Source organism: Peromyscus maniculatus, chromosome 7, assembly GCF_049852395.1.
Source record: "Peromyscus maniculatus bairdii isolate BWxNUB_F1_BW_parent chromosome 7, HU_Pman_BW_mat_3.1, whole genome shotgun sequence".
In the NCBI taxonomy this organism is placed as follows: domain Eukaryota; kingdom Metazoa; phylum Chordata; class Mammalia; order Rodentia; family Cricetidae; genus Peromyscus; species Peromyscus maniculatus.
This window is the reverse complement of record NC_134858.1, coordinates 41,776,421-41,788,857: the sequence shown is the minus strand read 5'-3', so window position 1 is coordinate 41,788,857 and position 12,437 is coordinate 41,776,421.

The following is a 12,437-nucleotide window of genomic DNA, read 5'->3' as shown; positions in this document are numbered from 1 at the left end:
CACAGGATCAGCAGTTGGGCCCTGGGCTGTCCCCAGATGGAGTGCCCAGACTCGACCTGGTTCTGACCCACTGAGATAGCTTCTTCCCCAGGTGTTGGGGCTAGGGGCGTCCCCGCTCCAAGCTGCGTCTGCCCCTCTCCGTCCCTGGGCCCGTCCACCCCTGCGGTCCGCCGCCACAGGCCCACCTGTGTCCGCCCGTCTCCGCTGCCAGGCCTGTATGTCCCTGTCAGCTGCCGCTGGGTCTGTCTACCCTTGCAGATGGCCAACGGGCCTGTATGTCTCTTCCGGCTGCCGCCGCGGGCCTACCTACCTCTGCTTGTCACTGCTGCTGGGCCCATCCACTTCTGCGGGCTGCCACCGGGCCTGTATGTCTCTGCCGGTTGCCGCTGGGCCTGTATGTCCCCGTCGGCCGCTGCCACCGGGCCCGTCCACCTCCGCGGGTCGCCCACCTGCGTCTGCCTGTCTTGACCGTGTGGCCTGTCTACTTTTGTGGGCCGTCGCCGGGCCTGAATGTCTGTCGGCCACCGCCACCGCCGGGCCCGTCCACCTCCGTCTGCTTATCTCTGCCGCAGGGCCTGTCCACCTCTGTGGGTCACCGCTGGGCCTGAATGTCTCTGCCAGCTGCCGCCGGGCCTAAATGTCTCTGTCGGCCGCTGCTGCCGGATTTAATGTTTTCTTATTCTCATACTGATGACCAGTTTTTTTCTCTTTGCTAGTAAATGGAAGTGTATAAAGATATCATAAATCTTCTGTCTTCTATTGGTTCTGTTAATACTTTCCTCTTATGTGTTTTCTGATCTAGCCTGGTAATGTCACACACACACACACACACACATTTATTCACTTTTTTTTAGATGCTTGAACCTTTGAATGTATTTTATTTTATGCAAAGGAGTGTTTTGCCTGCATGTGTGTATGTGTACCACATGGGTGCCTGGTGCCGATGGAGGCCAGAAGAGGGCATCAGATCCCCTGAAGCTGGAGTTACAGTCGTGAGCGGCTTTGCTGGGAACTGAACCCGGATCCTTTGCAAGAGCAGCAAGTGCTCTTAACTGCTGATCCATCTCTCCAGCTCACACTAACTCATTTCTTTTTGTTTGTTTGTTTTAGTTTTTGTTTTGCTACAGTTTCTCTGTGTAGCCCTGGCTGTGTTAGAACTAGCTCTGTAGACCAGGCTGGCCTCTAACTCACAGAGCTCTGCCTGCCTCTGCCTCCTGAGTGCTGGGATTAAAGGTGGGCACCACCACTGCCCGGCTCACTTACTCATCTCTTATCCATTTATTGTGGCTTCTACTCTTTCTCCCACTCCCTCCAGTTAGTTTTTTTGTTTGTTTGTTTTTGGGTTTTTTTGTTTTTGTTTTTGTTTTTTCAAGACAGGGTTTCTCTGTGTAACAGCTCTTTGGCTGTCCTAGAACTAGCTCTGTAGACCAGACTGGCCTCGAACTCACAGAGCTCTGCCTGCCTCTGCCTGCCTCTGCCTCCCAAGTGCTGGGATCAAAGGTGTGCACCACCACCACCACCACCAGGCTTCTCATTCCCTACATTTAATACTTCAACAAGACTTAATCTAGCTTCAAGGAGCTTCTGCATCTGGAGCCAGTGAGATGGCTCAGCAGGTAAAGGTCCTTACAGCCATGCCTGATGACCTGAATTCAAACCCTGGGACCCATGTGGTGGGAGGAAAGAATGAGTCCTCAAAGTTATCCTTTGACCTTCTCATTCACATGGTGGCATGAATATACACAAAAAATAAATAAATTTTAAAATTAAAAAAATAGGGATGGAGAGATATTTTTGATTTTGCTTCACAGTTTTATGTGGTCTTTAGTGTTCTTGAAGATGTTGGGAGTCAAACCCAGGGCCTGACTGTGGTGATATTGTGTTCCCCAATATGTCGTGCACCCTAATAAATTTTCTGGGGTCAGAGAACAGAACAGCCACTAGACAGACATAGAAAATGGTGGCACTCACACCTTTAATCCTATCACTTGGGAGGCAGAGATCCATCCGGATCTCTGTGAGTTCAAGGCCACACTGGAAACAGCCAAGCTTGGTGACTCACACCTTTAATCCCAGGAAGTGATGGCAGAAAGCAGAAAGGTATATAAGTCTCGAGGACCAGGAACTAGAGCTGGTTAAGCTTTCAGGCTTTTGAGCAGCAGTTCAGTTGAGATCCATTCGGATGAGGACTCAGAGGCTTGCAGTCTGAGGAAACAGGATTGGCTGAGGAACTGGCGAGGTGAGGTGGCTGTGGACTGTTCTGCTTCTCTGATCTTCCAGCGTTCACCCCAATCAATACCTGGCCCCAGGTTTGTTTTTATTAATAAGAACTTTTAAGATTCGTGCTACACCTGACATGGGTTAGGCAAACGCTTTGCCACTGAGCTTTATCCTTTACCCTCTCTTGGTTGATTCTTTTCATTGTTTATAGATTTCGTGTGTGTGTGTGTGTGTGTGTGTGTGTGTGTGTGTGTGTGTGTGTGTGTTTGTGTGTGTGTGTGGTGTGTGTGTGTGTGTGTGTGTGTGTGGTGTGTGTGTGTGGTGTGTGTGTGTGGTGTGTGTGTGTGGTGTGTGTATATGTGTGTGTGTGTGTGTGTGTGGTGTGTGTGTGTGGTGTGTGTGTGTGGTGTGTGTATATGTGTGTGTGGTGTGTATGTGTGTATGTGTGTGTGTGTGTGGTGTGTGTGTATGTGTGTGTGTGTGTGTGTGGTGTATGTGTGTGTGGTGTGTGTGTGTGTGTGGTGTGTGTGTGTGGTGTGTGTGTATGTGTGTGTGTGTGTGGTGTGTGTATATGTGTGTGTGGTGTGTATGTGTGTGTGTGTGTGGTGTGTGTGTATGTGTGTGTGTGGTGTGTGTATGTGTGTGTGTGGTGTGTGTGTGTAGGATAAACGGTGCTGGTGGCGGTGCTGGTTGTGGCGGGCGTGCAGCGCTGGTTATCGGTGAAAAAGTCACGAGCCACAGCCAGGACTACCTAGTTAGAGAGCTTTATTAGGAGGGAAAAGGTGGGGGGAGGGGACCAGGCCTGGTGAGAGAGAAAGATGGTGGGGTGGGGGAAGAGGGAAGAAGAGCAGAGAGCAGAGAGAGAGCGTGGGATCTGCATCCAGCTTTCTAAGGCGTGTACGTAGTCGCCAATGCCCCTGATGATGTAAGACACAAGACCCCCAGCTGCGCATGTACAGGAGTGAGGACAGGATCCTAACATTCCAGACTTTTGCTTATTATAAAAAAAGTGAGTGAATAGGAATAGGGACATTGTTTCTCCCAGAAAAACTGCTTCAGCTGACTTGGTGGGCATTGGTTGGCTCTTGGGGGGTAAAGAAGGGGACCTTCTGAGGTAGACAGGCGTCCTGGGGTGGTGGGTAAGGCTGTCCTGCTGCCCTGGAACCATCCACCCCCCTTGGTTTGGCACTCTGGCTGCTTCTGTGTCTGACAGGATGGATGCTGGAGAGACAGAGAAAGCCTGAAGCAGATCCGACCTGTTCAGATTGATTTAAGCTGTATTCAGGAGCTTGGGAAAAATTTTGGAACATGTTAAGAAGCAGCCATGAGAAAATTAGTGACCATTATGGTGTTTAGTACTCTGCTTATTTTGGTTAATGTTAATGAGAGAGACAGAGAGACTGGAACATGTTTTTAAGCTTTATCAGAGACAGATTATTTTGAGGCACCTGTTTCCTTTACTAGTTTAGCATCCAAGAGACACAGGTAATCAATTGTTGAGAGCATTTAACAATAATGGTTATATTGAAGTCTGTTTTTTTTAGAACCCAGATGCTTTTGGGTCTGGGGGTGTCATTAGCTTTTAGCTGTTACAGTTTCTTACTTGATGATCCCTGGACTCCAGTTCTGTGGTGGTCCAAAGCAGCCATTAGCTGAGCAGTTAATTAGAAGAGGGAACTGGGAAGAGAAAAGCTTGTGGTGCATGAGAACTTATTTCTTTGGAATTGGGGACAAGGCAGAGGAGCAGGGCCCTGTCTGTGTCCCTGTGCATGAGGAGGAGAAGCACTGTGACAGGTCTGGAGTGAGGCGCATGGAGGGAGCAATGAAATGAAAGCTCCTACCTTAGCTGGAAAATCTTTTTCATTAAGTAACCCTGAGAGCACAGTTAAGTCTGGTGAGGTGGGTAAGGCTGTCCTCCCTACCCTGACAATAGGGAGACGAGGAGAGGTGACACCCCAAAACTGAGTAAGTGGCTCTGGTGTCCAGAAGGAAAGAAATGGATTGCTTCCATGCTGCATTCTGGGTTCCCTGCAAGCAAGCCTGTGGCCAAGCCTAGGTCTGCTGGAGGTCTTTGTTTGTCCCCATGCCACTGGGGGCCTGAGTGCAGTCAGCTGACCGGTTGTCTTTCTAGGTGGCACTTTCAACCAGGCTCAATTGATGGCCTGGCAGGGCATGTACTAACCCTCATGGCCTTTTCTTGGGACCCAGCGGCTTTCAGAAGCCAGTCAGACAGCATGTGCCAGCACTTGGCAATTCTGTTCTCGGGCTTTTTTCATCTCTCCCCTGGTACACCTTAAATGCCACAGCTGAAACTTCAGCCTGTGGGGTCAGGAGCCTTGCTCTCCAGATGCTTACATTTTAGCCCTATGTCAGGGAGGTCTGGGGGACAAGAGATAGATTTTACTCCATGTCTTGAATTTTTTTTTTTTTTAAATGTCTGCTGGCTTGGGGACAGCTTTAGGAAGACCTGCCAGGAGGCAGGGTGTGAACTGATCCTGACTACTGTGATCCCCATGTGGGTTCTGATCATAAACTTATTTGCATGGATCCTAGCCGCTTTCAGACCCATCTGTGCTTCTCAGGGCAGCTTGAGAATGAGTGGGAGGAGTTAAGGTGAGTTAAAGCTCGCCCAATGCTGGAGAGCGGAAAACAGAAGTCAGACAGAAGTGGTTGCACATGGCAGCGAAAGAATCAGAAATGGAGAGGGAGAAGGGTTTAGAGCTTCAGTAGAAAGCTTGGGGAGAAGGTAACTCTTTACATTTGCCCGTTCACTGGCAGGAATTAGATAATTCCTGTGACATATAAGGGTTGAAATGCCAAATTTACTGGTATCCGCCCCTATGTCCCATGGCTGCAGCGCCAAGAGAGAAAAATAAAAAAATTAAAATAACAAACGGGATCCCAGGTTCCTATTTCAAGCGTCCTTGAGATAAGGGGAAGGGCTGGGGCGTATGTACCCGAAGGACTGCCCAGGGACCTGGACAGCATCCTACACTTTGTCAAGATAGAATGTGTTGTGGTACACAGTCGAGGGCCCCTTGGGGGTCTGGCGTGAGGAATATAGCTCATGCCACAGCTGCAGGAAACGGCGGGGAACTCACCAATCTCGGCACATGTGGTGGGGGGAGATGTGGTAGCAGTGGCAGCACAGTCCCAACTCAGTACAGTGATGGGAGTGGCTGGCGGCAGTGGCGGTGGCGGCTAGGCAAATGAATGAAAAAGCATAGTAGGTAGTTGCAGGTCCTCCATATAGGTTTCCGACAACACTCAGCCCCAGACGCCAAGTGAGCGGAATTTCCTATCCGAGTCCACGGCACCAGTGAAAGATAAATGGTGCTGGTGGTGGTGCTGGTTGCGGCATGCGGCACTGGTTACTGGTGGAAAAGTCACGAGCGACAGCCACGACTACCTAGTTACAGAGAGCTTTATTAGGAGGGAAAAGTGGGGGAAGGGGACCAGGCCTGTCCAGAGAGAAAGATGCTGGGGTGGGGGGAGAGGGGAGCAGAGCAGGGCAGAGCAGAGAGAGTGGGGTCTGCATCTGGCTTTCTAAGGCGTGTACGTAATCGCCAGTGCCCTCTGATGACGTAAGACGCAAGCCCCCAAGCTGTGCATGTACAGGAGTGAGGGCATGATCCTAACAGTATGCACATATGTACATGTCTACACATACATGTGGAACCCAGAGGACAATCAGGTGCCCTTTCTTAGGTACCATCTACTTCTACCATAGATTTTTCACTCACCTAGAGAAGCTGACCATTAGATTGGGCAGGTGAGCCCCTGAGCTCTAGGAATCTGCTTATCTTCACTCCCCAGTGCTAAGATCACAAGCAGGAAGCCTAGCATTTTCACATGGGCTCTGGAGATTGAACTCAGGCCCTTGTGCTTGGGTGACATCGGCACTTAACCAAGTATTTCCCCTGCACCCCTTTTTTGGAATGTTCTTGGAGACAGGGTCTTATTACATAAGCCTAGGTCACCTGGAACTCACTACGTAAATCAGTGTTATCTAACAGTTTTCTCTGAGGTGGAAACATTCCAGGGACTCTCTTTAAACCGAAAGATAAACAACTCAAAATAGCGTCAGGAAGTCCCTGAAACTGGCCAGATTCACTAGCCCCCTTCCTGCCAGAGTAAGTGACAAAAGCTAAGAGTCTGCTTCAAACTACTAAGAAGACTCTCAGATAAACTGAGCTGCAGAGAAGACTCTGAGACTAGACCAGCTGCCTGGAAGAAGCAGAGATCAGATGTGCTGCTGGGAGGAAGTTTAGACCAACTGAGGCACCTGGAAAGGACACCCTCCAACCTGTTAATCTGCCTGTAGGCTGCACCTGTGCTCCAGGTTCCCAGCTTTGTGAACTGTCACCCATGCTGCAGTGGGCTTTGGTAATGCAGCCAAGTTGTTTCTGCTCCTGTAAGTAACCTCAATAAAACTCACTGGATCACCAAGTTGGACTTTGGTGGCATTTGTTATTGGATCTGTTGTGGGATTCCTATCTGGGATGAGAGTCAACGTGTGTTGAGTCTCCTCAGGAAAAGTTTTATGAGACAACAATCAGGCTGGCCTCTAAATTAGAGCCATCCTTGGGACTGGAGAGATAGCTCAGAGGTTAAGTGCACTGGTTGCTGTGCAAGAGGTCCTGAGTACAGTTCCCAGCAACCACATGGTGGCTCACAACCATCTATAATGAGAGCTGGTTCCCCTTCTGGCGAGCAGGGATACATGCAGACAGAACACTGTGTACATAATAAATAAATCTTTTTCTTTTTTCTTTTTTCTTTTTTTTTTTTTTTTTGGTTTTTTGAGAGAGGGTCTCTCTGTGTGGCTTTGGAGCCTTTCCTGGAACTCACTCAGGTTGGCCTAGAACTCACAGAGATCTGCCTGCCTCTGCCTTTGGGATTAGAGGCGGCAGCCGCTGCCACCGCCGCCGCCACTGCCCAGCTGAATAAATAAATCTTAAAAAAAAAAACTAGGGCCATCCTACCTTTGCTTACTAAGTTCTGAGATCGTGGGCATGTGCCGCTATGCCCAGTTTATCTCAATGCTGGGGTTCAACTCAGGGTTTTGAGCATGCTAGGAAAGCACTCTGCCAACTGAGTGCCTCCCTAGCCCCTCTGTCTGTTTCTGACAGCAGCCAGAATGATCCTTCAAATGTTGAGTCATAGCTTATCAACCTTCTCTTCAGAGCCCTCCAACGGCTCCTCACTTGATTTGATGCCCCTGTAAAATCTGAAGCCACTACCCACTCTCTCTCATCCTGCCCCACATCTTACCACTGATCCTGTCCATCTTACTACATCCAGTCCCGGGGTCTCTCTGTTGTCTCCCAACTACTCTACGATGCTGCACCTCGGGGCTTGTATGTGTGCTGGTTTATGCTTGGACTCCTCTCTTCTGAAACATCCTTTGACTTACTCTCCCTTTGCCCAAAGCCTGGTCAGCCTTACCAACAACTGCTGTGCCTCAGCTTCTCCCGGCTCTGTGGTGTCTTTATCTCATTCACATAGCCCTCTGCGACAGCAAACCGGTCTAGTCCTTTATTGTTTGCTTCCCTCCAATAGACTGTGAACACGGAGGATGCAGACCTACCAAGAACACCTCACCCGCCGGGAAAGCAGAGATAAAGATAACCAAGAAGTTATTCCTGCCCTTGAGGAACCCACACTCTGGTGAGTCATGCAGCCTAACAAGTAATTAGAATGGAAATGCTTAAAGCATTTGGACGCCAGAGGCTGAGGCTCTGGGGCAGGGGCTGTTGGGGGCGGCAGTTACTGATCTCTGCATCCTGGGTAGTAGTTAAAACATGAGATCACCAGAAGAGAATGTCAGAAATGACAGACACTCCGAGACACTGGTGTCTAAGAGAGAAGGACAGAGAAATGGGTCTGGGAAGAACCACCTAGAAGATGGAGAAGAGCCAGCTGGGCAGGGCCACCCATGACCAAGTTACTAGATGTCCTTTGGGGAGAATTGCTGTTTTCTGTGTTGAGACTGGGTCAGGGAGCCCACCTAGGCCGGCCTAGAACTTAGTGTTTCCTCGGCTTTCCTCAAACTTTTGATCCTCCTGCTTCAGTATCCTGAGTGCTAGGATTATAGGCATATACCATCACCATAGCTGAATAGTCTTTTGTTTTTTTTTAATTTTTATTTTCCGGAGCTGAGGACCGAACCCAGGGCCTTGTGTTTGCTAGGCAAGCACTCTACCACTGCGCTAAATCCCCAACCCCCTGAATAGCCTTTATAAAACCTACCACCAGTGCTGAGGAAAGGTGAGCACTAAAGCTATTGCCTAGTGTGCACAAGGCCCTGGCACTTTACAGCACACAAACCCCAAATCTCTACCAAAAAGTAAAAATCAAAGAGTCCTAACATTTCCAATGACAGTTATTACTGTGAACACGGTCTATAGATCCATATATTAATCCTCTTAAAAACCTAGGATTAGATACTAGGATGACCTGGTTTAGTGGAGGAGACTGATTCACCTTCCCAAGTGTACACATTCACTAAGAAATAAAGATGTTTGAGCCAGTCATGGTGGCATCCGTAATCCTAGCTCTTAGAGGCTGAGGCAGAAGGATCTTGAGTTTTTTTTTTTTTTTTTTTTTTTTTTTTTTTTTTTTTTTTGGTTTTTCGAGACAGGGTTTCTCTGCGTAGCTTTGCGCCTTTCCTGGAGCTCACTTGGTAGCCCAGGCTGGCCTCGAACTCACGGAGATCCGCCTGGCTCTGCCTCCCGAGTGCTGGGATTAAAGGCGTGCGCCACCACCGCCCGGCTAGGATCTTGAGTTTTAAGGCAACCTGGGCTACATAGTGAGACCCTGTCTCATAGGGAAAAAATTAAAACCAAACAGGTTTGAACTCAAGCACTTTGAGCTCCTATCCTTTTTAAGATTTTTTTTTCCAGAGCTGAGGACCAAACCCAGGGCCTTATGCTTTCTAGGCAAGTGCTCTACCAACTGAGCTAAATCCCCAACCCTAAGATTTTTTTTTTTAATGATGTGTATGTGTGCATGTCTATGTGTGGACATGTGCAAGTGTGTGCAGGTTCCCTTGGAGGACAGAGGCATTGAGCTCGCCCAGAGCTGGAGTTACAAGGCAGTTGAGAGTCTCCCAAAGTGGGTGCTGGGGCCTGAACAGTGGCTCTTCTGCAGGATGCTCTTTAACCTCTGAGCCATCTTTCCAGCATTACTCTGGACCACTGTGTTACGATGCCATCTCTCTCTGCTTTTTTCTTTTACTAAACACCCGTTGAGAGTCATGTCCTGTTGCAGCCTCTGGGTACAGCAGCTGGAAGCGCAGACCCTCCAATCATGGAGTTGGATCCTTGGAAAGGACACTGATAGTGAAGTAGGAAAATCTAGACAGGTGAGAGGTGTTAAGATACGGCTCTCGGAGGCCCTTCAAGGTGCCCCACGGCGAGGGAGAGACAACTCGGTGAGTAAAGAAGCTTGTTGCCAGGTCTGACAACTTGAATTTCATCCCTGGGACCCACATGATGGAAGGAGAAAACTGACTCCTGCAAGTTGTCCTCTGACCTCCGCACAAGTGTTGTGGCTTACAAGTGCCCCCGTTAAATGTATAAATTTTATAATGTAATCAAAAAAGGATTAAAGTAAGCAAATCCAGTAAGTGCTGCAGGAGAGTCTGGGGACATAGCTCTCTTTGTTGGCAGAGGGTTTGCATGGCATGTATGAGGAGGCCCTGGGTTGGACCCCCAGCACTGACTAAAACCAGGGGTGGCGCTGCTCCCCTGTAAGGAAGAGATAGATGGGGGACACACTTAGGAGAAAGAGATATCCCAAACTTCGTGGTAGGCAGGGAGAGACCTTCAAGAGGAAGAGGATGGAGAGGGAGAGGGCCTAGGACAAGGGGAATGCAAATTCTGGGAGGCCTGCCTTCTAGAAAGAAGACAGTGGGGGAGGCAGAAGGATCAGGAAGTTCAAGGTCATCCTCCCAAATATAGTTAGTTAGAGCCTAGCCTGGGCTATATAAACCTCAGTCAGAAAGAGGAAGGTGGAGTGACTGGAGAGACAGATAAGCGGTTAAGAACCCTGGCTGCTTGCTCTTCCAGAGGACCTGGGTTTGATTCCCAGCACCCAAATCCTGCCTCACAAGCATCTGTAACTCCAGCTCCAGGGGACCAGTGCCCTCTTCAGGCAAAAACGTGTGCACAGACATACATTCAGGCAAAACACCTACATACATAGCAATTTCTTATAAAGAGGGATGGGGAGAGAATTCGGTAGGGCAGGGGATATAGTTCAGTGGTAGAGCTTACCTAACACAAGAGGCCTGATCAGTCTCTAGCGCTGTAAAAGGAAGGGTGTGAGGAGTAGTATATGGTACCCTGAACGATAATGTTGGAGACAGGAGCAGAGATATGAAGGAAGTGTGAGTCAGCCAAGAGGCTATGTAGCAGAAGAACACTCCAGGCAGAGGGAACAGCAAGTGCAAAGCCTTAAGGTATAAGTGTGCTGGCCATTCCAGGAACTACAAGAAGGTCAAAGCAGTAGCAACCAAAGATAGCGTGAGCTCAGGAGAGGCAGAAGATAAGGTCAGGGAGATAAGGGCTTCTGGGACTTGCATGAAATTAGGGACCGAGTGAAGAAATTTGTGTACTATATTCATGTCAGTTTAGAAGCTATATATGCCCAGCACTCCAGAGGCAAAGGCAGGCAGATCTCTATGACTTAGAGGCCAGCCTGGTCTATATTGAGAGACAATATCTCAAGAAAACGTTTTTTAAAAAGTATATATCCATATATATTTACATATAGACAAATATGCTTGCATATTTACATGTGCACATAGGATATTAGAGGAACAGCAGCATATATAGACCTTCTAATTTTATGCTTTGTAGATGAAATTCAAAACGGTCTTAGTAAACAAGAAACACAGAGCCAAATACAGAGTTAAAACCTAAGAGATCAGAGCAGTAGAGAAGCCCAAGACTCCCTTTAGCTTACCAGTCACTGTCATCTCTTCCCCTGAGAGAGAGACCTTCTTCTGTATCCTGTCTTTCCATTGCCTTTCTGTTCTGCCTTCTCATTGGCTCTACAATGCTCTTTAAAGATATTTTAAAATTTTACCTTGTAGCTGGGCAGTGGTGGCTCACACCTTTAATCCCAGCACTTGGGAGGCAGAAACAGGTGGATCTCTGTGAGTTCGAGGCCAGCCTGATCTACAAAGCGAGTTCCAGGACAGCCAGGACTGTTAAACAAAGAACTCTGTCTCAAAAAAACCTAAACAAACAAACAAATAAATAAACAAAGAAATTATAGGGCTGTAGATGGAGCTCAGTTGGTAGAGTGCTTGCCTGTCACACAGGGGGCCCTGGGTTCCCTCTCCCATACACCAGGCATAGTAGTGTATGCTTACAATCCCAGCACTGGGGAGGTGGAAGTGGGATGATCAGGAGTTTAGTGTCAACCTCCCTTACAAGGAGTGTTCGAGGCCGGGCAGGGCTATATGAGACCTTGTCTCAAAAACAAATGAAGAAACCTCTTAACCATGGGTTAGGGGGCTCCAGCTAAAGCCCCCTTCTTTCCTTTTACAGGTGTGCCTCCTGAAAAGATGCCCCCCATTGCTTTTCCCTGTCTTCTTAACCAAAAGTCTGTCTTGGGCTTTGACGTTCCCCTACAGCTCCTCCTACAGACACCACTGTGTCTGCCCCAGAAGACAGTGGTTGCTCCTGACTGGCCTCTTGGAGCAATGGCCGTGGGTCGGACTCCACAATGAGCCCTTGTCAACCCCTTTGCTTCTTCCTTATTCTTACTACATCAAAAAAGTCTTTATTTTATGTGTGTGAGTGTTTCTCCTGAATGTATATATGTGTACCATGTGAATGCCTGGTACCTGAGGATGTCAGAAGGTGTCTGCTCCCCTGGAACTGAGAAACTTTTGTGAGCTACCATGTGAAGTAGAAATCCTAATGAGGGTCCTCTGTGAGAGCAACAAATGCTCTTAACCTCTCAGCCATTTTCCCAGACTCTTATTATTACATTTTAAATGTGTGTGTGTGTGTGTGTGTGTGTGTGTGTGTGAACTATGTGGGTCCTGGAGATTGAACTCAGGGAATCAGGCTTGGCGGCAAGTACTTTTACCTGATGAGCCATCTCACTTGCCCCAGCCCCAGCCCCATCTCTTGACCAGGCACCTTCAGAGTTTCTCAGTTCCTGCAGTTTCCTCTAGCCTTCTATACTTCATGGGGCCA